The sequence below is a fragment of the Hyperolius riggenbachi genome, chromosome 6, assembly GCF_040937935.1.
Source record: "Hyperolius riggenbachi isolate aHypRig1 chromosome 6, aHypRig1.pri, whole genome shotgun sequence".
NCBI classification, from domain to species: Eukaryota; Metazoa; Chordata; class Amphibia; order Anura; family Hyperoliidae; genus Hyperolius; species Hyperolius riggenbachi.
Window position 1 is genome coordinate 172,211,828 of NC_090651.1, and position 27,692 is coordinate 172,239,519.

The 27,692-nt window shown below is 44.0% G+C and overlaps 1 protein-coding gene and 1 long non-coding RNA gene across 2 annotated transcripts in view; one reads left to right on the forward strand and one right to left on the reverse strand.

Moving 5' to 3' along the window:
• LOC137522601 (protein shisa-9-like) overlaps window positions 1-27,692 on the forward strand; it is a 363,162-nt gene that overhangs the window by 58,249 nt on the left and 277,221 nt on the right. The gene's annotated exons all lie outside the window — the stretch shown is intronic.
• On the reverse strand, window positions 19,781-25,635 carry LOC137522599 (uncharacterized). Its single transcript, XR_011022357.1, has 4 exons — window positions 25,597-25,635; window positions 25,396-25,488; window positions 20,374-20,439; window positions 19,781-20,286 (listed from the first exon to the last, which is right to left on the reverse strand). It is a non-coding gene; the product is annotated as an uncharacterized lncRNA (long non-coding RNA).

The following is a 27,692-nucleotide window of genomic DNA, read 5'->3' on the forward strand; positions in this document are numbered from 1 at the left end:
GAAAATTCGACCCATAGGTCTTCACAAAAGTATGCCGCTATCAGTGTTGCTCGGATACCCCCCAATCACGGATTCAACCTATTCGGCCGTGGTTAAAAAAACCAAAACAGTAATGGCATGATTAATTTCCGGATTTAGAACGGACTCACGAATTCGTCACGTATTTTTCCCGGGAACAATCACGGAAATTCACAGCCGTGATCACGGAAAAGCGTTTTTAGCTAATAGCAAAGCCCCCATACATGCTAAATTCACCAAAATTGCATGGATTATAAAGGTGAGATGTGGCTACAACTGAAAAAAAAAATCAAAAAGAACTTTTAGTTTTCTGAAAAAAATTGATTTTAAAATTTCAAACAAAAAAGTATTCGTGATTGAAAAGCCGCCAAAACCCGCCGACTTTAGCACTTAATAGCAAAACCCCCTTACTTGGTAGGAACACCAAATTTGCCATATATGTTAAGAAGAACAGTGGGAACAAGAGGAACATTTTTTTTTCTAAAAGACCTTATAGTTTTTGAGAAAATCGATTTTAAATTTCCAAAGGAAAAAAGTATACATTTAAATGCGGTAATGACAGTTGACAGTGAAACAATTCTAACAATAATAACTTTAGCAGTTAATAGCAAAGGCCTCTTACATCCTAGCAACACCAAATTTGCAGGATATGTTAAAAAGATAGTGGGGAAACAATATTAGAAAAAAAAAATATATTTTTTTTGTGTGCTTTAAAAATAATAATAATAATGACGTGGGGTCCTCCCTCCCGAGCCTCTTTAACCCCTTGTCCCCCATGCAGGCTGGGATAGCCAGAATGCGGAGCCCCGCCGATTGTGGCGTTGCACCCTGAGCTATACCAGCCCGCATGGTCCATGGTATGGGGGAGCTCCGGTGGAGAGTGGCTGTGAAGCCTTCCCCTCTCCCCCGGAGCCCTTGTCCAATCCGTGGACAAGGGGCTCATCCCCACCTCCAGTGCCCCAGGAGGAGGTGGGGGCGGCGACTCCCTGGGGGAGGGTTTAATGGCGGCATCTGGGAGTTCCCTTTAAGAAGGGGACCCCAGATGCCTGCCCCCCTCCCAAGAGAAATGAGTATAGAGATACAAAGTACCCCTTACCCATTTCCATAAAGGGTTAAATGAAATAAAAACACAACAAAGAGAAAGGTATTTTATTATTCTTAATTAACCATAAATACCTGTACCTATAAAAATATGTTCCCATGCCAATATCCTCGGGAAAAGGTCGCACGCCGATATCCTCTATCTTGCGATATTCTTAAGTAACAACTTGATTGAAGATCTCCCGCCGACCGCCGCCACCACACACGTTGCTCCCTGCCGCAGCTCTCAGCTATACTAGGGATGCATTGCCGCCAGATCCCGCTGTCCTCCCTGCCCCCCACCTATCACCCTCACCCATGCTGCACTGGGTACCAGCATGGGTGAGGGTGATAGGCGTGGGAGAGGCAAGGAGGACAGCAGGAGCCTGCGGCAGTGTGTAGGCATAGGATGCTCTCTCAGCTATACTAAGTATAGCTGCGAGAAAAGCATCTTTAAATTTTGGCTCCAAGGCCCCCCATTGGTTCCTTATCGACCAATGGGGATCCTCCTGATCCCCATTGGTCTGTTAAGGAACCAATGGTTCCTTAAGATCTTTATGAAAAATGTTTTTCCCTCTTGTTCCCACTGTTCTTCTTAACATATCTGGCAAATTTGGTGTTCCTACTAGTGTTGGGCGAACAGTGTTCGCCACTGTTCGGGTTCTGCAGAACATCACCCTGTTCGGGTGATGTTCGAGTTCGGCCGAACATCTGATGGTGTTCGGCCAAACTGTTCGGCCATATGGCCGAACTAAGAGCGCATGGCCGAACGTTCCCCGAACGTTCGGCTAGCGCTGTGATTGGCCGAACGGGTCACGTGTAGTGTTGGGCGAACATCTAGATGTTCGGGTTCGGGCCGAACATGGTCGCGATGTTCGGGTGTTCGAGCCGAACTCCGAACATAATGGAAGTCAATGGGGACCCGAACTTTCGTGCTTTGTAAAGCCTCCTTACATGCTACATACCCCAAATTTACAGGGTATGTGCACCTTGGGAGTGGGTACAAGAGGGAAAAAAATTTAGCAAAAAGAGCTTATAGTTTTTGAGAAAATCGATTTTAAAGTTTCAAAGGGAAAACTCTTTTAAATGCGGGAAATGTCTGTTTTCTTTGCACAGGTAACATGTTTTTTGTCGGCATGCAGTCATAAATGTAATACAGATAAGAGGTTCCAGGAAAAGGGACCGGTAACGCTAACCCAGCAGCAGCACACGTGATGGAACAGGAGGAGGGCGGCGCAGGAGGAGAAGGCCACGCTTTGAGACACAACAACCCAGGCCTTGCATGAGGACAAGAAGCGTGCGGATAGCAATTTGCATTTTGTCGCCATGCAGTCATAAATGTAATACAGATGAGAGGTTCAATAAACAATAAACAGTAATTGGTGTTGTCCAGAATGTGCACAATGCGTGGGTCGCGTTCAATGCAGTCCTAGGCCGAAAAGGTCATAGCCTAGGGTCACAAAAACCTGTTTATTTGGGCAATTTCAATGGTGGTGAGTCTGACGTACATAAATCGCAGCAATGGCCGTTAGCAAAGTCTGAATCTCAAGAAATGTCTCATGCAGGTAGAAGACATATTGTTAGACTTGGGCTCCAAAGATGGGTTCCCTACATCTCTGCAAACCAGAGTTACAGGGCTCCAAATTTGGTAAAATCCCCCATAGGCTTTCATTGGGCCTCCTATTTACAGTTCCAAAATCTCACATCTTTTCAAAGGGCAATTGCTCAGCAGTGGCAAATTTTCTAGCATTGTAGGGACCCTTAGGGGGAACATGACTGGTGAGTTTCGGGCCCCTAGGCCAAAGAGGTCATAGCCTAGGGTCACAAAAACCTGTTTATTTGGGCAATTTCAATGGTAGTTATGCTGACGTACATAAATCTCAGCTATGGCCGTTAGCAACGTCTGAATTTCACGAAATGTCTCATGCAGGTAGAAGACATATTGTTAGACTTGGATTCCAAAGATGGGGTCCCTACATCTCTGCAAACCAGAGTTACAGGGCTCCAAAATTGGTAAAATCCCCCATAGGCTTCCATTGCCTCCCTATTTCACTTTCCAAAATCTCACATCTTTTCAAAGGGCAATGGCTCAGCAGTACCAAATTTTCTAGCATTGTAGGGACCCTTAGGGGGAACATGACTGGTGAGTTTCGGGCCCCTAGGCCAAAGAGGTCATCAGGGGCGGACTGGCCTGGGGGGAAGGGGGGCAATCTCCCCCCGGGCTGCCTCCTGTCTCCTGTATCAGGGCCGCTCAGGGTCACGTTTCGTTTTACATCTATGTTGGTCCCGCAGTCAGCGCCGCGGCCCTTTAAACTGCGGGACCTTCTTGCTCCCTGTTGTGGCTGCTGCTGTGACTGGCTGCTAGGCAGCTGAGGTCCTCCCCCCTGCCTGCAGACACAGCCAGTCAGTGAGAAGAGCAGAGGAGCATGGAGCGCTTCATTTGAAATGGCAGAGGGGCTGCTGTCCCCGTCCTCCCTGATGTCTGCACTTTCCTGCGGTGTGTGGAGTGCCAAATGTTCCCTCAGTCCCAGCCTCCTGCCGCTTGCTTGAAACATAAAGGACAGGGACACTGGCCATGCATGCAGACTTCAGCTCCGGACACTCTTCCTGGTAAGCTGACACTTCCTCTCCTCCCCATTTGTCTCCTGTGCTTCCATCAGACTACTAGCCCTGTGCTCACATGGCTGCCCCCTCCCCGTATCTCTGTCTCTCTTGTATGTGTGTAACCCTTCCACTGCTGGTGCCCTGTTAGCCAATTTAGCTTGTTGCAGCAATGGAAGTTTGCTTAAAAGTAAATTTGAAATAAGTATAAAAAAAAAAGTTTCACTCACCTGGGGCTTCTGCCAGCCCCCTGCAGCCATGCTGAACGATCCTCCGGTCCAGCACCGCAGCTCAGTTTCATAATCGCAACTCAACTGCCACTGCGTCTGCGTGGCCCTGGCCGTACGCAACCTTGTTCACATTCGCCAAACCAGGAGCATCCTGCGCAGAAGCAATATGATGTTTTCTCTACATGAATGAGAATGCGTGCGACCAGGGCTGCGCAGGTGCAGTGGCTATTGATTTGCAAGTCGGCGAGAAGGAAACGTAGCCACTGCAGGGGACTGGGGGATCGTTCCAGGACAGCGTGGGCACAGGGCGGCAGCAGGGGCCTGGCAGAAGCCCCAGGTAAGTGAAACTCTTGTTTTTTTTGTTTTAAGTTATTTTAGTCTTCCTTAAAATGTACCAGAGACATTTTAAAATAAAAGTTTTATACATACCTGGTGCTTCCTCCAGCCCCCTCCGCACCAATCGTTCACATGCCGTCATCCTCAGCCTTCTGCAGCTCTGCTACCGTAATTTCCTCCAGTAGTGGCCAGTCTGCGCAAAAGAAGTGCGTCGTCTACGTCTCTCTCCGGCAGCCGCAGACTGGCCGCTACTAGAGGAAGTTACGGGACCTGGTGCCGGCGATAGAGAAGGCTGAGGACAGCGGTGTGGGAGCGATCCAAGCGGATGCGGCTGGAGGAAGCCCCATGTATGTATAAAACTTTTATTTTAAAACGTCTCTAGTTTCCTTTATGTAAGCTTAACCTTCTACTAGCCCGCTGTAGTACTTCTGGTCCCTCTCGGAAATCCATTCAGCAACTGTTCCCTCCGAAAGCTGCATGTGCCTCCTCCTGCATTTGCACAGTTTGTACAAATTGCTACTGCGCATGTGCCGAATATTTCCAACTATGGGAGCGCAATCGGGGAGGCATGTGGCCACGCATGTGTAATAGCCAGTAGCTGACTTAGTCTGGCAGCTTTAAGAGAGGCACAACTGCTGAATGGATCAAACTGGAAGCATACATTTGAAATCGGCGCAGGTAGACTTGGGCGCAGGATACAGCCTGTGTATGGCTGATCCTGCTTCTGCACAAGTCCAGGCCACGTTCATTACTATTCCCCCTCCAGGCCACCATGGATAGTGGGGGAATGATATCATTCGAATTCCAGAGATTGCTGGAGGAGGAATTATTGTGTTTTAAAGCAACTTGGGCTCCGTCTTCTGACAGGGCCGACGGTACTCACTGAGCGCCACTGATTCCTATAATAGTCTATGGTGGCGCTGGCTGCGCCCAAATCTAGCAGCACTGAAAAGCACTGCTCTGGACTGGAATGTCAGCAAGGGGCCTGAAGGACTGCAGGGGACTAGAAGAAGCCCCAGGTAAGTTACACTGGGCACCTTAGATTCACTTACGGTATCCTTTAAAGGGAACCTTAACCGAAGAAAAAAAAAAAAAAAAAGAGTTTAACTTACCTGGGGCTTCTACCAGCCCCCTGCAGCCGCCCTGTGCCTGCCCCATCACTGAACAATCATCTGGTCCCTGGCAGTGCCCCTCTTTCGGCCACTGCGCATGCGCAGCCCTGGCCACGCTCCCTTCCTTGGAAGTGTTCTGCGGATACGTGGTAGAGATAGTAGCTGGATAGTGTACTGGTTAAGGGTCCTGCCTTGACATGGGAGACCAGGGTTTGAATCCTGGCTAGTAAGGAGTTCAAGGCAAGACTCCCTAACACTGCAGGATGGCCTACTGATCGCGTCCCAGTGGCTGCAGCTCTTGAGCACATTGAGTCTGACAGGAGAAAAGCGCTATACGAATGTTTCAATTACTATTATTATTATACATTTCCCGCACGATCAGGAGGTGCATGGACTGGGGCCGCACATCCAGAAGAAAAAAAAATACTGCAGGGGCCCGGAGGTTCGGTATGTCCTGGTGCGGGCACAGGGTGGCTGCAGTGGGCTGCTAGAAGCACTAGATAAGTCAAACTTTTTTTTTTTTGTCTAGGATTTAAAGTAAATCTAAAACCAATGCAACACAAGAATTTATACTTACCTGTGGCTTCCTTTAGCCCCCTGTAGTCCATGGGCTCCTTCGGTGTCTGTCTGGTACTGTCCATTCTCCCACTGTTAGCCTCAGTAGTTTCGGACTACAGGGGCTAAGCCGAATGTTGGCTACTGCACATGTGTGGCCATGTGCCTCCACAATTACGCTTCTGTCGTGTGGAACATTCGGTGCATGCGGAGTAGCAATTTTTACAAACTGCGCAAGTGCAGTGTTGAGGGATCCCTCACCCTCTCCAGAGGACTTGGGCTGAGCTGCCTCTGTGCTCCATGGCCGCCTTCCCTTAAAAGTAGTACTCACATGCGTGACACAGAGGGGGACAAAAGAGGGGGACAAAAGAGATGGGTAACCGAGGTGACGGGGACAAAAGAGACGCAAGGGAACAGAGGTGACGCGGGGAAAAAAGGAAAAGGGGGACAGGGGAGCAGAGGTAACACATGGGGACAAAAAAGACATAGGGAACAGAGGTAACACAGGGTACAAAAAAGGCACAGGGGAAACAGGTGACACAGAGGGGGACAAAAGAGCACAGAAATGACACTGTTCTGACTTAAGAACTGATTCAGGTTAAGAATGAACCTGCATTCCCTATCCCGTTTGTTAATCGGTGACTACCTGTATTTCACTAGCTACTTTATTATGTATGTCTTGCTAGTACTGAGTATGACCTTTTTTACCATCAGAACTGCCCTAATTCTTCGTGAGTCGTGACATTCCTCAGACATTTTTGGTCTATATTGACATCAAAGCATCATGCAGTTGGCCCCGCCCACATCATTTCATGGCCACGCCCCCAGGGCCTATGGGTTGTCATTTCCCCCCAGGCCAAAAGTTCCCAGTCCTCCCCTGGAGGTCATAGCCTAGGGTCACAAAAACCTGTTTATTTGGGCTATTTCAATGGTAGTGATGGTGACGTACATAAATCTCAGCTATGGCCGTTAGCAACGTCTGAATTTCACGAAATGTCTCATGCAGGTAGAAGACATATTGTTAGACTTGGATTCCAAAGATGGGGTCCCTACATCTCTGCAAACCAGAGTTACAGGGGTCCAAAATTGGTAAAATCCCCCATAGACTTTCATTGCCTCCCTATTTCACTTTCCAAAATCTCACATCTTTTTAAAGGGCAATGGCTCAGCAGTACCAAATTTTCTAGCATTGTAGGGACCCTTAGGGGGAACATGACTGGTGAGTTTCGGGCCCCTAGGCCAAAGAGGTCATAGCCTAGGGTCACAAAAACCTGTTTATTTGGGCTATTTCAATGGTAGTGATGGTGACGTACATAAATCTCAGCTATGGCCGTTAGCAACGTCTGAATTTCACGAAATGTCTCATGCAGGTAGAAGACATATTGTTAGACTTGGATTCCAAAGATGGGGTCCCTACATCTCTGCAAACCAGAGTTACAGGGGTCCTGTAAATTTGGGGTATGTAGCATGTAAGGAGGCTTTACAAAGCACGAAAGTTCGGGTCCCCATTGACTTCCATTATGTTCGGAGTTCGGCTCGAACACCCGAACATCGCGGCCATGTTCGGCCTGTTCGGCCCGAACCCGAACATCTAGATGTTCGCCCAACACTAGTTCCTACCATGTAAGGGCGGCAGGAGATAATCACAAATTAATTCTTACCGTGATCCTCGCGATCACGACCATGATTGCATTCCGAATATTTGTAATCACGGAATTTCCGTGGCCGATTTCCGTGATCCAGAATCGATCACGGCGTCCAATACCGAAGCCGAATAGTGAAAAAATGCGCATGTTTTGTTTTGTTTAATTTGGAAAAAGAAGGATTGGAGCAATGTATTTTGTTGTTGGGACTATATGATTGGAATGTTCCTTTTTTCCTTAATAAATTATATATTAAAAAAAATAGCATTACTAGCATTATGTTTTTTCTTAAAGTGGACCCAAATTAAAAATACAAGATTTCAGAAATAAAATCTATTTTCTAAATTATAATAATAAATAGCAGCCTTTTTTCAGCTGCATGATGACAAATATAAAATATTTTACATTTATTGCAGGAACCCCTCCCTTCCTTTCAAATTGCCGGGATTTTTCCGGCAAACTGGTGGAGTAGATGGTGTCCGGCAATGGAGGAATTGCTAATGGCTGCCCCCAGTATAACCCTAGCTATGAAAAGAGAAGGGTGAAAAGCATGCACTGAAATGCTCATAGGCTTGAAGGAGTGTTTATTTATCTTTGTATGTGTCAGAGTGGTGCAACTAAATATTTTTAATTAGAAAAAATGTTTGGTTTGGGTCCGCTTTAAGCAAATCACTTGGTATTGTATGATTTCACAATTTTCAACAATGTTGATCTAATACATATATGCATAAAAACTCAGATGTAATTTTTGCCAATATTATTCATAAAAAATATCTCCATACATTCGTGGCTGGTTGCTGAAAATTACATTAGAAGAAGCAGTGATGGTAAAAACACACAGCCTCACCATGCACACGTGTCTGTTTCTATGAGACCTACTTAGTAGTTATGCATATTACAAGACAAACAGGATTGCCTTCTTCAGTGCAGACCATAGCATTACATAGGTAAACTATACAAAGAATACACTGATGCTAACAAATATAACATTAATGTCAGCATAACAGTCAACTTACTTCTAGCTGCTTTGGTTTTATCTGAAAATTCGACCCATAGGTCCTCACAAAAGTATGCCGCTATCAGTGTTGCTCGGATACCCCCCAATCACGATTCAACCTATTCGTCCGTGGTTAAAAAAACCAAAACAGAAATGGCATGATTAATTTCCGGATTTGGAACGGACTCACGAATTCGTCACGGATTTTTCCCGGGAACAATCACGGAAATTCACAGCCGTGATCACGGAAAAGCGTTTTTAGCTAATAGCAAAGCCCCCATACATGCTAAATTCACCAAAATTGCATGGATTATAAAGGTGAGATGTGGCTACAACTGAAAAAAAAAATCAAAAAGAACTTTTAGTTTTTGAGAAAATCGATTTTAAAATTACAAACAAAAAAGTATTCGTGATTGAAAAGCCGCCAAAACCCGCCGACTTTAGCACTTAATAGCAAAACCCCCTTACTAGGTAGGAACACCAAATTTGCCATATATGTTAAGAAGAACAGTGGGAACAAGAGGAACATTTTTTTTTCTAAAAGACCTTATAGTTTTTGAGAAAATCGATTTTAAATTTCCAAAGGAAAAAAGTATACATTTAAATGCGGTAATGACAGTTGACAGTGAAACAATTCTAACAATAATAACTTTAGCAGTTAATAGCAAAGGCCCCTTACATCCTAGCAACACCAAATTTGTAGGATATGTTAAAAAGATAGTGGTAAACAATATTAGAAAAAAATATATATATATGTTTTTGTGTGCTTTAAAAATAATAATAATAATGACGTGGGGTCCTCCCTCTCGAGCCTCTTTAACCCCTTGTCCCCCATGCAGGCTGGGATAGCCAGAATGCGGAGCCCCGCCGATTGTGGCGTCGCACCCTGAGCTATACCAGCCTGCATGGTCCATGGTATGGGGGAGCTCCGGTGGAGAGTGGCTGTGAAGCCTTCCCCTCTCCCCCGGAGCCCTTGTCCAATCCGTGGACAAGGGGCTCATCCCCACCTCCAGTGCCCCAGGAGGAGGTGGGGGCGGCGACTCCCTGGGGGAGGGTTTAATGGCGGCATCTGGGAGTTCCCTTTAAGAAGGGGACCCCAGATGCCTGCCCCCCTCTCAAGAGAAAGGAGTATAGAGAAGGGTTAAATGAAATAAAAACACAACAAAGAGAAAAGTATTTTATTATTCTTAATTAACCATAAATACCTGTACCTATAAAAATATGTTCCCATGCCAATATCCTCGGGAAAAGGTCGCACGCCGATATCCTCTATCTTGCAATCTTCTTAAGTAACAACTTGATTGAAGATCTCCCGCCGACCACCGCCACCACGCACGTTGCTCCCCGCCGCAGCTCTCAGCTATAATAAGGATGCATTGCTGCCAGATCCCGCTGTCCTCCCTGCCCCCCACCTATCACCCTCACCCATGCTGCACTGGGTACCAGCATGGGTGAGGGTAATAGGCGTGGGAGAGGCAAGGAGGACAGCAGGAGCCTGCGGCAGTGTGTAGGCATAGGATGCTCTCTCAGCTATACTAAGTATAGCTGCGAGAAAAGCATCTTTACATTTTGGCTCCAAGGCCCCCCATTGGTTCCTTATCGACCAATGGGGATCCTCCTGATCCCCATTGGTCTGTTAAGGAACCAATGGTTCCTTAAGATCTTTATGAAAAATGTTTTTCCCTCTTGTTCCCACTGTTCTTCTTAACATATCTGGCAAATTTGGTGTTCCTACCATGTAAGGGCGGCGGGAGATAATCACAAATTAATTCTTACCGTGATCCTCGCGATCACGACCATGATTGCATTCCAAATATTTGTAATCACGGAATTTCCGTGGCCGATTTCCGTGATCCAGAATCGATCACGGCGTCCAATACCGAAGCCGAATAGTGAAAAAATGCGCATGAATCAAGGCTAATCCGTGATCACGGAAAATATCTGCCCATCACTGGCCGCTATATCAGCCAACACAATTTTGGTGTTCAGGGTGTCTTTAAAGTCAGGATGCTTCTTATCATATAATTCCAGGTGGTCATGTATTTTGGTGATAAGCTGAGGAGCTTTTGAACCAGCTTTTGCGAGACATCTTCTTGTTTTTTTCTACCACCAGCTGTCTGTGCAAACAGGAAGTGCAGGCTGACCCAGAAAGACTTCACATTGAATTATCTGCGGAACAAACAGCGCGAAGGCCATCGCCGCATAAAGCAATTTTGTTAGCGTTTTGTGCTTTGCCTATACCTTCCATTGTAGCAAAATCACCCCAAAAATGGTGCAGACAGCGCTTTGATCAGCGGAAAGCAGATAAAATGTGCTGATATGAACTGTCTCATAAGGCAGGGGTCCCCAACCCCCGGGGCCGAGGCCCAATAGTGGTCCGCAGGACGTTTTAAACTGGGCCGCGGCTTCAGACTCACTTGTCAGTTTAAATCACTTCTATGCACAGGCGTAGCGGCGGTCGTGCATATTGGAGGGCTCCAGTTCCGCCTCCTATATCAGTATGGCCAATCATCCTCTACTTCAAGAGGCAGCGGCCGTGTATATTGGAGCAGGGATGGTCGTAGTCAGCCAACTTCGCTACGCTGGAACTACGCGTAGTTTTACGCAATTACGCTTCGCCAAACTACTGCTGCGCAATCAAATATTTGTTTTGTATGCATTTTCTAGATTACGCTTTAAAATACGCAATTACGCGTAGCGTAGTTTATGCGGATGTTTATGCCCATATGCAGAAAATTTTACGCATTAATTCCTCTTTAATTGCTTATACTGCAAACTCTTCTATGTGTACATTCCCCTTTCCAATGCGTAAATTTGTAAGCATACAATCGCACGCGGAAAATTAGACGCGAGTAACGCATTCGTAGTTCACTACACAATATACTTGTTAACTACGCATAGTGGGCGTAAGCTACGCGTAGCGGTACTTCGCTATGCATAAATTCGGAAGCGTAGTTTTGAAACTTCACCTACGAACTACAATGCGTAGATGCGAACTACGAAGCGTAAATTCGCATTGGCATAGTTTCTGCTCATCCCTGTATTGGAGGCCTTAAGTCCCGCCCCCTCCATCAGTGTGGCCAATCATCCCATTCCCCTATCTTAAAGTGCCAGCCTCCAGTCCCACCCCTTAAAGAGACTCCGTAACAAAAATTGCATCCTGTTTTTTATCATCCTACAAGTTCCAAAAGCTATTCTAATGTGTTCTAGCTTACTGCAGCACTTTCTACTATCACAGTCTCTGTAATAAATCAATGTATCTTTCCCCTGTCAGACTTGTCGGCCTGTGTCTGGAAGGCTGCCAAGTTCTTCAGTGTTGTGGTTCTGCTATGAACTCCCCCTTCCAGGCCCCTCTATGCACACTGCCTGTGTATTATTTAGATTAGTGCAGCTTCTCTCTTATCTTTTACCAGCTGGATAAATCGTCCTCTGAGCTGGCTGGGCTTTCACATACTGAAGAATTACAGACAAGGGCAAAGCTGTTTGCAGGAAGAAACGAGCAGCCTGAAACTTCAGTGCATGAGAACAGGGGGAAAGAAACACACAAATGATCTCTTGAGATTCAAAAGGAAGGCTGTATACAGCCTGCTTGTGTATGGATGTATTTTCTATGTGTGGACATACTGTACATCAACCTACTTCCTGTTTTGGTGGCCATTTTGTTTGTTTATAAACAAACTTTTTAAAACTGTTTTTAACCATTTTTATTGCGGCGAGGAGCGGCGAAATTGTGTCAGAGGGTAATAGGAGATGTCCCCTAACGCACTGGTATGTTTAGTTTTGTGCGATTTTAACAATACAGATTCTCTTTAATCAAACTGGCCAATGAATGGCTACAATTCCTGCATGACTGCGGTTACTGTTTGTTGCATTGTATACAGCCACAATAGCGATCGTGCTTTTGTAAGGGTGCAATTTTTGTGCATTTTGTATATGCTGATAAGTACTTTTTAGGTAGTGGAGCAGAGATAATGCTGAAGGGAACCTGAACTTCTGTTAAATATACAGTATTTTACTTTAAAGAGGAACTCCAGTGAAAATAATGTAATAAAACAGTGCTTAATTTTTACAATAATTATGTAAAAATGATATAGTCAGTGTTTCCCCGTTGTAAAATCTTTCCTCTCCCTGAATTACATTCTGACATTTTTACTGCTGGTAGGTGATGTCACTGGAAGTACCTGCTGCTTGCTTTTTTGGCAGTTGAAAACAGCTGTGAACAGTTATTTTTCACAATGCAACAAGGTTCACAGACAGGAAACTACCAGGACCATGGTCCTCACAGTTTCCTGTAGGAGGGGTTTCACCACAATATCAGCCATACAGAGCCCCCTGATGAACCGCTTGTGAAAAAGGAATAGTTTTCTCATGTAAAAGGGGGTATCAGCTACTGGTTGGGATGAAGTTCAATTCTTGGTTACGGTTTCTCTTTAAGTCCCCCTGTATTCCATGCCATCCCTCGATATCCTCTGGGTACCCTTCATTCTCCCACCGGTGGCTCTGTTACGTGTGTGACTTGAACGCGAGTGTGTATCCCTGGCTATGTGATTGTGTGGATCACAATACTGTCATTGGAAGCATTCTGCCCATGCATGGTTCTTAACGGAATGAACCACACATGTGCAGGACACTCCTGGCAATGATAGTGCAATAGAGGTGGATGGGGCCGCACTGTTGCTGCGACTTGGGTTCGAGCCACACATGTAACAGAGCAGCCAGCAGTAGAACGAGGGGACACAGCGGGACCGCATTAAATACGTAAGGGGGGGGGGGGCAGTGGAAGAAGCCCCATCCCGGTCTGCCGGGCCTTGGAGAGAATGTCTTATATCAAAGTGGTCCCCGGGTCCAAAAAGGTTGGGGAACCCTACATAAGGAATTATTGCACTAGCGCTTTTAAGGCAATTTTGTTTGACACACAGACACACACTCTGTACACACACACTCTGTACACACACACACACACACACACACACTCTGTACACACACACACACACACACACTCTGTACACACACACACACACACACACACACTCTGTACACACACACACACACACACACACACACACACACACACACACACACACACACACACACACACACACACACACACACACACTCTGTACACCCACACACCCACACACACGCCCTACCACCCACAATCATCCATCACAAGCCCTCTCTTGAAACAACCTCTCTACCTCACATAAAAGGCACCTATATCCTTTCCTTCAGATCCACTCAGACACATGTCAGCCCCACACATACACTGTCATCATAAGAGTCCCATTCCCCACAACAATCAGAGGGCAAAAGAATTACACCCTCCCAGGTAACATAACATGTGTAGCCTTAGAGCAACTCCTCCCCCTGCCAGGTAACATCATGTGTGAGGCCTGAGAATAACCCCCCAGAAAAAAATGTGTGGGGCTCGAAAGAATCTCCATACCCCCCTCCCCAGTAGAAATATGTGTGCAGCCCTTAACTACCCTACCCGTGCACCCCCGACCCCCTCCTTCCTGCCCAAGGGGCAGGTGAAGATCCTTACATTGGCTATCATTCATAAACTTGCTGGCGGTAAGGAGAACCCGTGCGGGAGAATACTGCCGTCGGTAGTTTGGCCTTCTGGGTGGTCATTCATAAACATTGTGCCTGGTGCGGTAGCAGTGCGGAGGTTTTCTGGAGAATGGTGTCGGTAGGCGGGCGGTAGGCATGCGGAAACAGAAAAGCTGGCCGAGTCCCTCCATGCGGTGTTCTCTCTGCTGCTGTGTGGGAGGTCCGTCCCATTCACTTACAAGGACTCCGCAAGCTTCCCGCTACATCCAGGGGATCGGTAATCCCCGTCCGCATACCACTATGCGGAAATGTTTATGAATGAACATTTTGATACTTTTTCTGGATACCTGCGTATCAACACGTATCAACACCGCACAAGGCGGTACATTGTCACTCTGCACGGGAATGTCAGCTCCGCATACGGAAAGAGGCTTTATGAATACACAACTTGCTCAGTGCTCGGTAAAGTCAGCGGTATTACGCATTTCCGCATGCGGGAATGCTTTATGAATGATAGCCATTGTGCTGGCTGGAGAAGGTAGAGTCCATACTCATTGCTGGCTCTACTCGTATGTTTAGACAGCGCATTTTTTTTTCTTTTGTGAAACGCGCACCGATTGCTGTGCTCTGTCCCTGGCTCACAGCGATGTGGGGCTCTGATTGGCCGCTGCTCTCTCCTGTGGGCGGATACAGTACACTCTACTGTATCCGCCCACAGGAGAGAGCAGCGGACCAATCAGAGCCCTACATCGCTGTGAGCTGGGGACAGAGCACAGCAATCGGCAGCCATGTTTCAAAAAAGAAAAAAAAATGCGCTGTCTAAACATATACACAGCAGGGCACAGCGCGGCACCCCTGGGAAGTGTCAGCGGCGCACTAGGGCGCCGCGGCACCCACTTTGAGAACCGATGGTATAGGCCCTTAAAATGCATTACAGTGGTCGACATACAGCACAATCTCCTGTTATGCGCATAGAGTCACTGTTTTTAGTAATGTGTGCTGTATGAACAAACATAGAAAATGTGTAATGCATACAGTAGTAAGAGACTCTAAATTTACACTGTCACGAAATTGTTGATGTACTGATAACTCTGAGTTGTGCAATATGGTTTGGCCAGACAATACTCTACTGTGCTGTATGCTGAAGGGCGCATAGCGCAGTGCAATATGCACGTTTAGCGCAGGGCAAACTGCGCTCTGTGCGCAGTGCGAAGCGCGTGGAGTAGTGCACTTTGGATACACAACTGACAGGAAGTGACAGGAAATGACACATCTGCACAGAGGGAAAATTGACAGAGGACCCATCATGGAGCAAAACTTTTCTAAGCGGGAAAGAGTGTATTTGGCCACTGTAAGTATATAGTTTGTGCCTCTCTATAACATGTGACTGTTGACCTGCCTGCCTACATGTATGTGTGTATATGTTTTTGGTTCCATACTGTATATCAGGGTGTGGTTCCAACCTGCCTCTTGCACAGACTGTTGTTTTTGAAAATGATGAAATGTGTATAGATCTGATGTATGATAGAGACTGTGTGCATTTCAGAATTTGTTCACAGTGGGAATTCCAGCACCAAGTGAAATGTGTCAACATTACTGATGTTTTTGTTTATTATGTTGTGATGTGATAAGGAGGAACAAAAAATGTTTGCGTTGTCAGCCATGTGGCGTTGTAGAAGCTGCAGCTTATTCTAACAGAAATGTTATGATACTTTCTTAAAGGGGCACCGCAGTGTAAATTATGTTTCATGAACCGTGCTTTAATTAAAGGCTAATTATGTGTAAATGTATGATTAATGGTTTGTCCATTGTTAAATTTTGATTTGCCATGATTTGCATTCTGACATTCATGACATGTTGACATTGTTGATGCTGGAAGGCAATGTAGCTGGGTAGTTGTTTTGGACCACTTCAAAGGATGTGTAAACAACTGTCACAGATTGGAAAAAAGGCCACACACAACAAAATGACAGGAGCATGGTCTGCAGAGTTGGTGGAGGAAAGGGTTTATACACAATATCAGACACTCACTCCCCTGCTGATCCCTTATAGTAATGTATCTGTATGTGAAAAAGTCTTGAGGCCACTTAGGCCATCGGGGCACCGAGGGCCCCACCACCACCGTTAATATAACCTCCCTTTTTGTCCTGTGTTAGTAATAATGATGCATGTGACTAGTACCTTGATCATACTAATACTGTGCCTAAAGATCAACATACCCTCCTTGTACTTAAGAGTTTGGTTGGGTGACTGAAGTGTTGTTTTGCCATATTAATTGTTAGCTATACGCTGTTTGTGGTGGTAATTGTAAGGCTGCACCACGCCACATACCTCCTTATGTACGCCACTGGACCACTGGCAAGCTTACACTGACAAAAAACAGAATCATTGGGTGTTTGGCCTTCATATTTAATAGCGATTTTGAGTAACTTTACACAACTTGGACAGTTTTGTTCTATCCTGATTACAGGGTTACATTGATGGAAACAATGTTGAAAACTTAAAGGGAACCTTAACTGAACGGGGGGTAAAGAGTTTCACCTACCTGGGGCTATCACCAGCCCCCTGCAGCAGACCTGTGCCCTCGGAGCCGCTCTGGAATCCTCCGGTCCCTCGCTGTCACTTAGTTTTGATTTTGACGACTCACCAATCGGCCGACCGCCATGCGCATTATTGGACGCATTCCCTACTGCAATTAGCGCTGTTGCGGACCGCAACATGTACAAAAATACGCATTGCCACATATCTACACGTGCGGAATGCGGCAATGCGTATTTTTTGTACGTGTTGCGGTCCGCAACAGTGCTAATTGCAGTAGGGAATGCGTCCAATAATACGCATGGCGGCCGGCCGACTGGTGAGTTGTCAAAAACAAAACTAAGTGACAGCGGGGGACCGGAGGATTCCAGAGCGGCTCCGAGGGCACAGGACTGCTGCAGGGGGCTGGTAATAGCCCCAGGAAATTGAAACTCTTTACCCCCGTTGAGTTAAGGTTCCCTTTAAGCTATTAACATTGTTTGTTGCTGTTAACTTAAAGTGAAGTGTGAATTTTTAACAAATGGACGTTTCTTGTTACAGACCATGCTGGCAACCAATTATGATGGTCTCCACAACCTATTTGCCAAAAGGGGCATAGTGGAGACCCTGCAACAAGAATTGCTGCAGCAGTTCCGTGCCAACCACTCCATCACCCAGATCCAACGGAGGTGGTTGGACATGAAGAGGAGGGAGCGGCCTTTTGTCCGACAAGTGAGACGGGACCATGTGCCTGGTAAGTAATCTCAATAAACTATGTTTGGTATTTTCTTTTGTGGGGAGGGTGTTTAATAGAATAATTTTTGATGTGTATATGTCCTTGTGTCATTATTTTGTATTGCATGCTTGGCGTGGGGTTATATTTAAAATAATGTTTGGCAAAGCAGTGACAATGCATATTGCAGGGCTGCCTTACCTATTGTTTTCTCAGGATTGATTACCTACAGCCCTGGAACAAGCATGCATATCTGTGTTGTCATGAAAGTTATCTGTAAAGCTCTTTTCCTGTTGTTGACTGTTGTGTAAAGAATGGTGACTATTCTCAACAGGACAGGCAGATACCTTGATGGCTTGTAGACACCATAGAAGTTTGGTTTTCAATGTGCCTACAGATATTGCAGTATATTTTTGTGTGATGATTGCCCAAACAGCAGTACTACAGGTGTGTTTTATGCAGCGTCATTCTCAACCAACTTTATTTTTCTAGGAAGATGCAAACTACTTTCCATATATCCATTTACATTCATAAACAAAAGTAACAGTGATAAAACATAATAGGCCGTGTTGGATTGCTGTATTTTGATTATTGTAATGGTGCCCAATAATGATCCAATCTTTTTTTCATTCAATCTTACCATTTCAATGTAATATAAGGGAACTGTCTACTTTATCCATTCAATATATTCAATCAATTACCCTTATACTATATCGATTTCGTCCAATTGGATTAAAAATGTTGGATCATTACTGGGCACCTTTAGATTTGGAAAGTATTGTGTAATGTGAAATATAATTTGGAATATACTTCTTTACAGAATAAAGTAGTCTAACACTTGTGCTGTGTAAAACCCTGCTGTTCATCACAAGTGGCTTAACCACTAAAGTACCAGCGGTGTCTGCTCCCTTAAGGATCAGAGACGGCTGCTACAGGAAGGGTGAATCATGGCTAATAACTGCACATACCCGCCACACGCCTGCTTTGAGAGCCACTATTTGTGGGGAGCGCCGGCAATGCCAAATGGCCGCAGCGCTGACTTATTGCTATCTACAGCCTGGCAGCCATTAGGCCAACAAAACAGGGCGTACGTTTAATTTTGCGTGGTCCTTAAATACTTATTATGTTTGGATGTCTCCATAGATGCCCAAATGCCACGCTGCCAACACCGCGGTAGGCACAACAATGGGGAGTCCCAGTCGGACGAGGCTCACGATCAACCACCTCCGTTGGATGTGGGTGAACAAGCAGGTCCCTCTAACCAGCCACCAGATGCTGATGGTGGGCCGTCACCACTAGAGGCTGACCCCCTTCCAGCACCCCAGGAAGGCGATGTTGCCCAGCAACCACACCCACCACAAGCTGCTGCCTGTCACCATCAAAGAAGAGGCAACAGTAAGTTTTGTCATTATTAATACTTCTATAAACTTTACATGTGTATTTTTGGTGTACGAACATTGGGTAATGTAATTTTTTTTTTTTTAAGGACGTGCTCAATTGGCGGCCATTTCCAGGCAACTTGGCCAATTGGTCGCTTCGCTGCAGGAGGCCATCAAGGACTCTGATTCCTCAGATTAGATTTTAATGTTTGTTTTGCCTTTCTTTGTCATTGTTGTATATATATGTTGTTATTGTTAAGTTTTTATAAAAAATAAAATAAACAAAAAATAAATAAATAAATGTGTTAACACTAACACTTTCAGTAATAATTGTGTTTGTGGCTTACATTGTAGTTGTACCAACTTGAAGTTGATTGAATAAACCTTATTAGGATCATCAGGTCACGTTACTGCCATAATTATCTGTATTAAATCCCCTAACGCACAGTTCAACAACCTTGTCCACAAGGCACACCAACAGTGCATGTGTATTTAAATTCCACCTACATATTCAATTACCTGTGCACAGACAATATGAAGTCAACTGTGAATGTTTGTGTTTTCCTGGAAAACATGCACTGTTGGTGGGCCTTCAGGACATGCTTTCTGAACTGCGCCGTGAATTTCTTATAGCAAACCTATTGGCATGGTCAAACTAGTAATGACCCAAGTACATTGATGCATTACAAGTTACCACTCAGACATCCTTATAATATTACCATAGCCAATGTGTAACCAACCATATAGTCTGATTTTACATATATGGTTGTATTGGAAGCTTTTGGTTACACAATGTTTATAATTTCTTTGGTGTGCATACATCAGAATTTAACAAATGTTTGACAACCAAAAAAATTAGCTATGGAAAGTACAGTAATGTTTTGTTAACCTATTCAGATTAAGATGTGTTTACATCTTATTACCATTCTTAATAAGGTCCAGTAAAGACAATTTAACTTGGAACTGTAATGTTAACAAAAATGTTTCATTTATTTAACAACTGCCGTAGCAATTCATTTTGGGTTTCCACAGCTTCAGCCATTCTGGCCTGATTCAAATTGTGGCAGTCTAGGCCATCAGCCAAACGCCCTAACACTGTATTCTGGCTTTCACCAACACGAGCCATTCTGCTCAAAATTACATTTTGGCGTTCTTGTCCCTCAGCCAATCTCAATAACATGGCTTGTTGTCCCTCTCCAACATTGCCCACTCACTCCAAAGTGCCCCCTATGCCCCGTGTACTGGCATGTATTTCCGCAAGGTCCCAATGGAAGCGGTTCATGTGGACCTCCATTAGGCCCCTGTATTCAGATTGCGCCTGCAGAAACAGCCGTGAGTGCCAGCGATCACTGTTGTAATCTTCACGGGAGTAAGGGTGGGAATGTCCATCTGTAGGTGTGGATGGTACTGAGCTTTCTAGCTCAGAAGTTGGTGATGGAATAGCAGTTGTGCTATGAGACTCTGAAGACACGTGCAGGTTCAAGTCCGGTCCTGCTCAAGGCCAGTTGAAATTTCTAGTGAAGTCTCCTCACCTAGGAAGGAAATGGAAAAATATTTGAGGTTTATGTTTTCTGCAAAAAAAACAAAAAAATAAAAAGGGTCCTCATTTTTACACTCACCACCAAATGTTTGCTCAGGATGTATAGACTCCAACAACACTACAACATCTTCAGAGTCAATGTTAGCTATAAAAATTAAAAACAAACAAAAACGAAAAATGATCGCCTGTATTACACTAAGCCAGATTGCATGTCGATTTGGCATACTTTTAAAACTACGGCCCTCAATGTCCAAACAAACATGAAATACATACAGTGGAAGTTTACTTTATCTTATATTAATGGATTCCATAAAAAACAACTTAACATGTGCGATAGGGATTTCATGGAAAAATTTAGGACTCATGTAGACGGTACAATTGTCAGTCTCATTGGTTGGATTACACACATCTATACGATAATTTAATAACTGTACAACTGGATAGCCTTTGATTGTGCAATAGATTTTGTGTATGTATCAATGCTAAATGTATTGGAACATTCGTTATACAATATTTACATGTGTACACATTATGCTATTTCTTAATATGTACGTAATAGATGCATGTATTAGCTTGACAATTGTGCCGTGTACATGATGGCTTAGGCCTTTGAGAACAATGATTACATTAATAACAAACACATTCACTACAGACGTTTTGTATGGATGATAACAGTTGATTCATATAATTTTTAATTTAAAACCAAATAAATATTTGGATGTGGTACATGGTGGTTACATAAAACCTGTATTGTCAACAACTTCCCATGGGGGGTACTCACCTCGGGTATAGGAACCCACCAGATCCTATTGAGCCTTCCCCCCTCCTCCTCCATCCCACGGTGGCTGACACAATCCTCCCAGAGCGGCGGCAACGTCAATATGTACCTAGCGCGCTTAAGCGCAGCCGCAGTATCGGTTCTCTGCATGAAAATTGGGAACAATAGGCAACCTCCATCCAGCAGCTCTACTGCGCAGACGCAAGTCGGCTGCACAGTACAGCAGACCCCACGCCAATTGCCTATTTACACCAATCTCCGTCAGAAGAGGTGATACAGCGCCCCCGCTGGAGCAACAACAGGGCAAATATTGCACAAACCCAACAATTGTCGCCTCTGGGTTCCGTGCCCTGCACCAACACCGCCATGGGACACAGGAAGACGTGGAAAGGCTCATTAGGATGTTGAGGCTTCACACACCCAAGGTCAGTACCATTCAATTGTTTTTCATTTATTTTTCTAGTCTATTTACGTCATTTCTGCATACCTTCAACATCTCTAATAATAACTAAAAACCCATGTACAGGATGAATGTCGTTATTGTGACATTCATTGTTTATATGTTATTTAGTAAAACATTTTACATCCTATTTGGCAAACAATCCTTTTCAACAGCATTTGTCAATGCAAAATGGCATGTAATTTAAGTTTGATTGGACATGCCGCATTACACAAACAATGAATCGACTCAGGCAAGGGGAAATAAAAACAAAACAAAGGTGTGTATGGTCCTTGAACCTCAGCCCTTCAAGAAGCATGCATAACATCACATTAACCACTTAAGGACCGCAGTCTTTTCACCCCTTAAGGACCAGAGCCTTTTTTCCATTCAGACCACTGCAGCTTTAATGGTTTATTGCTCAGTCATACAAGCTACCATCTAAATGAATTTTACCTCCTTTTCTTGTCACTAATACAGCTTTCTTTTGGTGCTATTTGATTGCTGCTGCGATTTTTACTTTTTATTATATTCATCAAAAAAGACATGAATTTTGGCAAAAAAATTATTTTTTTAACTTTCTGTGCTGCCATTTTTCAAATAAAGTAAAATTTCTGTATACATGCAGCGCGAAAAATGTGGACAGATGTTTTTGATAAAAAAAACCCCATTCAGTGTATATTTATTGGTTTGGGTAAAAGTTATAGCGTTTACAAACTATGGTGCAAAAATTTAATTTTCCCATTTTGAAGCATCTCTCTCATTTCTGAGCACCTGTCAGGTTTCATGAGGTGCTAGAATTCCAGGATAGTATAAATACCCACCAAATGACCCCATTTTGGAAAGAAGACACCCCAAAGTATTCACTAAGAGGCATGGTGAGTTCATAAAAGATTTTATCTTTTGTCACAAGTTAGCGGAAAATGACACTTTGTGACAAAAAAAATAAATAAAAAAAAGTTTCCATTTCTGCTAACTGGTGACAAAAAAAAATGAAATCTGCCACGGACTCACCATGCCCCTCTCTGAATACCTTGAAGTGTCTAGTTTCCAAAATGGGGTCATTTGTGGGGTGTTTACTGTCCTGGCATTTTGGGAGGTGCTAAATTGTAAGCACCCCTGTAAAGCCTAAAGGTGCTCATAGGACTTTGGGCCCCTTAGCGCACCTAGGCTGCAAAAGAAATGTCACACCTGTGGTATCGCCTTACTCAGGAGAAATAGTATAATGTGTTTTGGGGTGTATTTTTACACATACCCATGATGGGTGGGAGAAATATCTCTGTAAATGAGATTTCTTTTGATTTTTTTACACACAATTGTCCATTTACAGAGATATTTCTCCCACCCAGCATGGATATGTGTAAAAATACACCCCAAAACACATTATACTACTTCTCCTGAGTACGGCGATACCACATGTGTGACACTTTTTTGCACCCTAACTGCGCTAAGGGGCCCAAAGTCCTATGAGTACCTTTAGGATTTCACAGGTCATTTTGAGGCATTTATTTTCTAGACTACTCCTCACGGTTTAGGGCCCCTTAAATGCCAGGACAGTATAGGAACCCTACAAGTGACCCCATTTTAGAAAGAAGACACCCCAAGGTATTCCGTTAGTAGTATGGGGAGTTCATAGAAGATTTCATTTTTTTTTCCACAACTTAGCGGAAATTGATTTTTATTATTTTTTTCACAAAGTGTCATTTTCCACTAACTGTCACTGCGGTGGGGCGGGTGAGGGTTTTGCCGGGTGATCAGAAGCCCGCAGGGGGCATATTAGGGCCTGATCTGATGGGTAGCAGTGACAGGTGGTGACATGGGGTGACGGGGTGGTTGATAGGTGATCAGTAGGTGATTACAGAGGAGAATATATGCAAGCAATGCACTGGCGAGTTGATCAGAGGGGGTCTGGGGGGCTAATTGAGGGTGTGGGCGGGTGATTGGGTGCGCGCAAGGGGCAGATTAGTGTCTGATCTGATGGGTAGCAGTGACAGGTGGTGACGGGGTGATTGATGGGTGATTGATGGGTGATCAGTGGATGATTAGAGGGGAGAACAGATGTAAACAATGCACTTTCGGAGGTGATCTGAGGGTGGGTCTGCACGCAATCTGAGGGTGTGGGTGGGTGATCAGGTGCCCACAAAAGGCAGGTTAGGGTGTGATCTGATGGGTGGCAGTGACAGGGGGTGATTGATGGGTGATTGACAGGTGATCAGTGGGTGATTATAGGGAAGCATAGATGTATACAGTACACACGGGGGAGGGTCTAGGGAGGATCTGAGGGTGTGTGTGTGTGTGTGGGGGGGGGGTGTTCAGGAGCCCCCAGGGGGCAGTTTAGGACCTAATCTAAAAAATAGCGTTGAGATAGTGACAGGGAGTGATTAATGGGTGATTAGGGGGGTGATTGGGTGCAAACAGGTGTCTGAGGGGTGGGCAGGGGGGGTCTGATGGGTGCAGTGGGCGATCAGGGGGCAGGATCAGTGTGCTTGGGTACTTACTAGGAGGGCTGCAACCTGCCCTGGTGGTCCCTCAATCACTGGGACCACCAGGGCAGGAGGCAGCCTGTATAATACGCTTTGTATACATTACAAAGCGTATTATCCGCTTTACATGCGGCAGATCGCGGTTTAACAACCCGCCGCCGCTGCTAATTGGCTGGCGGGTTGACGTCGCGGGTGGGCACATCCAGCGTGCGATCCCCGGCCAGCTAGTCCGCAATGAGCCTCCGCCGATCGGCGTATTGCGGTCGTTGCGGGCTCCACTTTGCCACCGCCCCTACGGTCGGCAAGCGGTTAAAATCACAATCCAGTTAAATAAATATATATATATATATATATATATATATATCTATCTATATAGATCTATATATATATACTGTACTATTACTACTGTACTACTGTATATAGATCTATATATCTATATAGATCTATATATCTATATAGATCTATATATCTATATAGATCTATATATCTATATAGATCTATATATCTATATAGATCTATATATCTATATAGATCTATATATCTATATAGATCTATATATCTATATAGATATATATCTATATAGATCTATATATCTATATAGATCTATATATCTATATAGATATATAGATCTATATATATATATATATATATATATATATATATATATATATATATATATATATATATAGATATAGATATATATAGATATATATGGATATATATATATATATATATATATATACATACATACATACATATATATATATATATATATATATATATATATATATATATATATATATATAGGTGGTTGGGAGGGGATGAAGGGATACATGGGGTTAACAAGTATTTTTTTATACTAAAATCGCACAGCCTGTCATGGCTGCAGGCTGTGCATCTCTCCCTGTCACACAAGATCCACAGTGACAGGGAGAGGGAGGCGGAACGGCAACTATGTTGCCTTTCGGAGGGTGATCGCTGTGATTGGCTCACAGTGATCACACGGCAGGGAGCCAATCAGTGACGGCTCCTGCCGATACCCGGAAGCCTTAGCTGTCATAAGACAGCTAAGTGCAGCCGGTTCGGTGCGCACGATCGCGGCGGGGAGCGGCGGCGCCGGTGATAGAGATCTACGCCCTGCCAGCCAGGAGCCCATCAAAACAGGGCGTAGATCTCTATCACCTCGGTCCTTAAGTGGTTAATTTGCCATTTATTGCACCTTATGTGAAGATTACCTGCATGCTTTTGTATGCATTGACTCGGAAAATATTGTCCACACAAATATCCACTGGCCAGCTGCTAAACGGTTATTGTCGTGGAAAAATAAAGATATGCTATCCAGCGTATCCATCTCTTCATGTCCCTTTGTTTAAATGATTTTCGGTAACACATAAAACTCACCAGTACTTTGTCCTGCATCTGATGGCCCCTCAACGGATTGGGTGATGTCATCGGGGACTCCTGCATCACCACTAAAGCCAGACACAAGCTCACCTACAATAGTGTAAGTTAATAAAGCAATTCTTTTATTCTTTTAATAAAGCATAGTAAACCACCTGTGCACTTCCAAATACCATGACAAGTACAACAATCATCAATTACCGTCTTCAGAAGTTGCAGAGCTGGGCAAGTCTCCCCCCCCCCTCCCCCGATGGCATGCAGGGCTTCTTCCTCAGAAAGGGCTGCATGACCTGCTCATAATCGGACAGTTGTAGTGACCGTGGGGGACCACCATACCAATGCTATTAAAAATATAAGTAAACAATTTAAAATAAAAAAAACCAAAAAAACCCAAACCTGAACAAATTGTTACATTAATAAAATACGCCTACAAATACATTGCTTGACTATCCTGCTAATCCTGTCTCTGAGAGCTTGATCCACTGGCCACAATGAAACATGCAAATCACGAGTTATTAATTAAAATACAGTACACATACTGCATGCGGCTTTGTAGTGTGCAATTCACACACTACTGCAGCCTAACTGTTCACCAGGAGTCATCAAAAAAGTTTTGTGGAAATGACTTATTCCCTGAAACAATAACAGTTTAGTAAGCAAAGTTTTGGATGCATTAATGTTTGCTTGACACCATAAGCAACCATGTATATGTATCCACTTCTCACATGCAACTATAATGTTATTAGAATTTAAAGCTATACCAGTGGGTATGTGCTATGTGGCCCGTGCTACTTTTTAATTGGGTAATACAAGAAAAGGATGTGTACCACTTTTTTTCATTATGACTACTATGAAAACCACCTACACAAGTAACTTTCCGCTGCACAATAACAATACATAGCTACTACTGTGGTTGATGGTGGCCCTAACAGGCCCCCTCTAGCCCAAGTGGGCCGATGCGTTTGCTACCTCGGCACCCCCCTATTGATACAACACTCTGTAATACATGTTTCTTTATGGCCTATGTTTCAACTCATTACAGTCACTACAGCATGATAGCCAGCCAATTTGTTTTCTTCTAATACCAACAATTCTGGCAGACTCCATATCCCTGTACCTTCATTGTGTTTGTGTTCATCAAAATGTGAAATCCTGTCAGTACAGGTTCCCTTTAAAGGTGAAATAATAAGGTGAGAGTGATATGTTGGATGCCATATTTATCACCTTTTTAACAATAGCAGCTGCACACCTGTCCTGCTGATGCATATGTCTAAAATAGTTTTACCAAAACAGGAAAATATTATTTTCACTAACAACAAAAAACACAATAAGAAAAATAAATACATTTTTGACAGGAAATTCATGCCACAAATACCTGATCTCCTGCATGCTTGTTCAGGGGCTATGTGTACAACTAGCAAAGCCAGATGATCACCAACAGAGCCAGGCAAGTGGTATTGCATACAAGTTTACACATATGGCAGCCTACACATCTCACAAACTTTAGTTGCCGTTTAAAGGAAAACTGTACAGAAGCTTCTATTTATGAAGAGGTGATAATTGTGACATTTAACAGTTACAACATTACAGACTGCCCTTAAGTAAAAACGTTATGCAAATATATAACAATCACACCAGGAACAAGCATGCAGCTACTCAACACAAAACTATATAACATATAATCAAACATTGATGCATTCTGGTGCAGGCCGTGAAGCAACACACATTCAAACCATACGATCAAAACTAATCACTGCCAAATGCCATTCAGTTATTTATCCATCTTGGCATGTTATGTTAACAATGGTATGTAATATAAGGGAACTGCCTAAATAAACATTTCAGTATGTGCTTTGAATTTACCCGTATACTACATATAAATGGTAAGATTGTATCAACAGAAATTGAACCACGTATGGCCACCATAATAACACCAAAACAAAACATTATTCCGCAAAATATTTGTTGCTTCAGTTGTGCCACACAAATAATATACATGGCACCAATTCACTAGTGCATTATTATAGTTTTGCTAATGCATATTTTCATAACATTAATTTGATAATAATACATGCTTACAAAACTTACGCATACTGCCGCAGCTTGCTCAACTTCTTCCGCAACCTTAGTTTTATATCCGCAAAACGTTTGCGGCATTGCTGCTCAGTGCGAGCCGTCTGCTCAACATCACAGACATTTGAACGAATGCTGCGCCAAAGTCTATTTTTGGCTGCCACATCTGTCTTTCCAGACAGATGGCCATATAATTCTGGAAAATGGACCACCACCTCCTCACA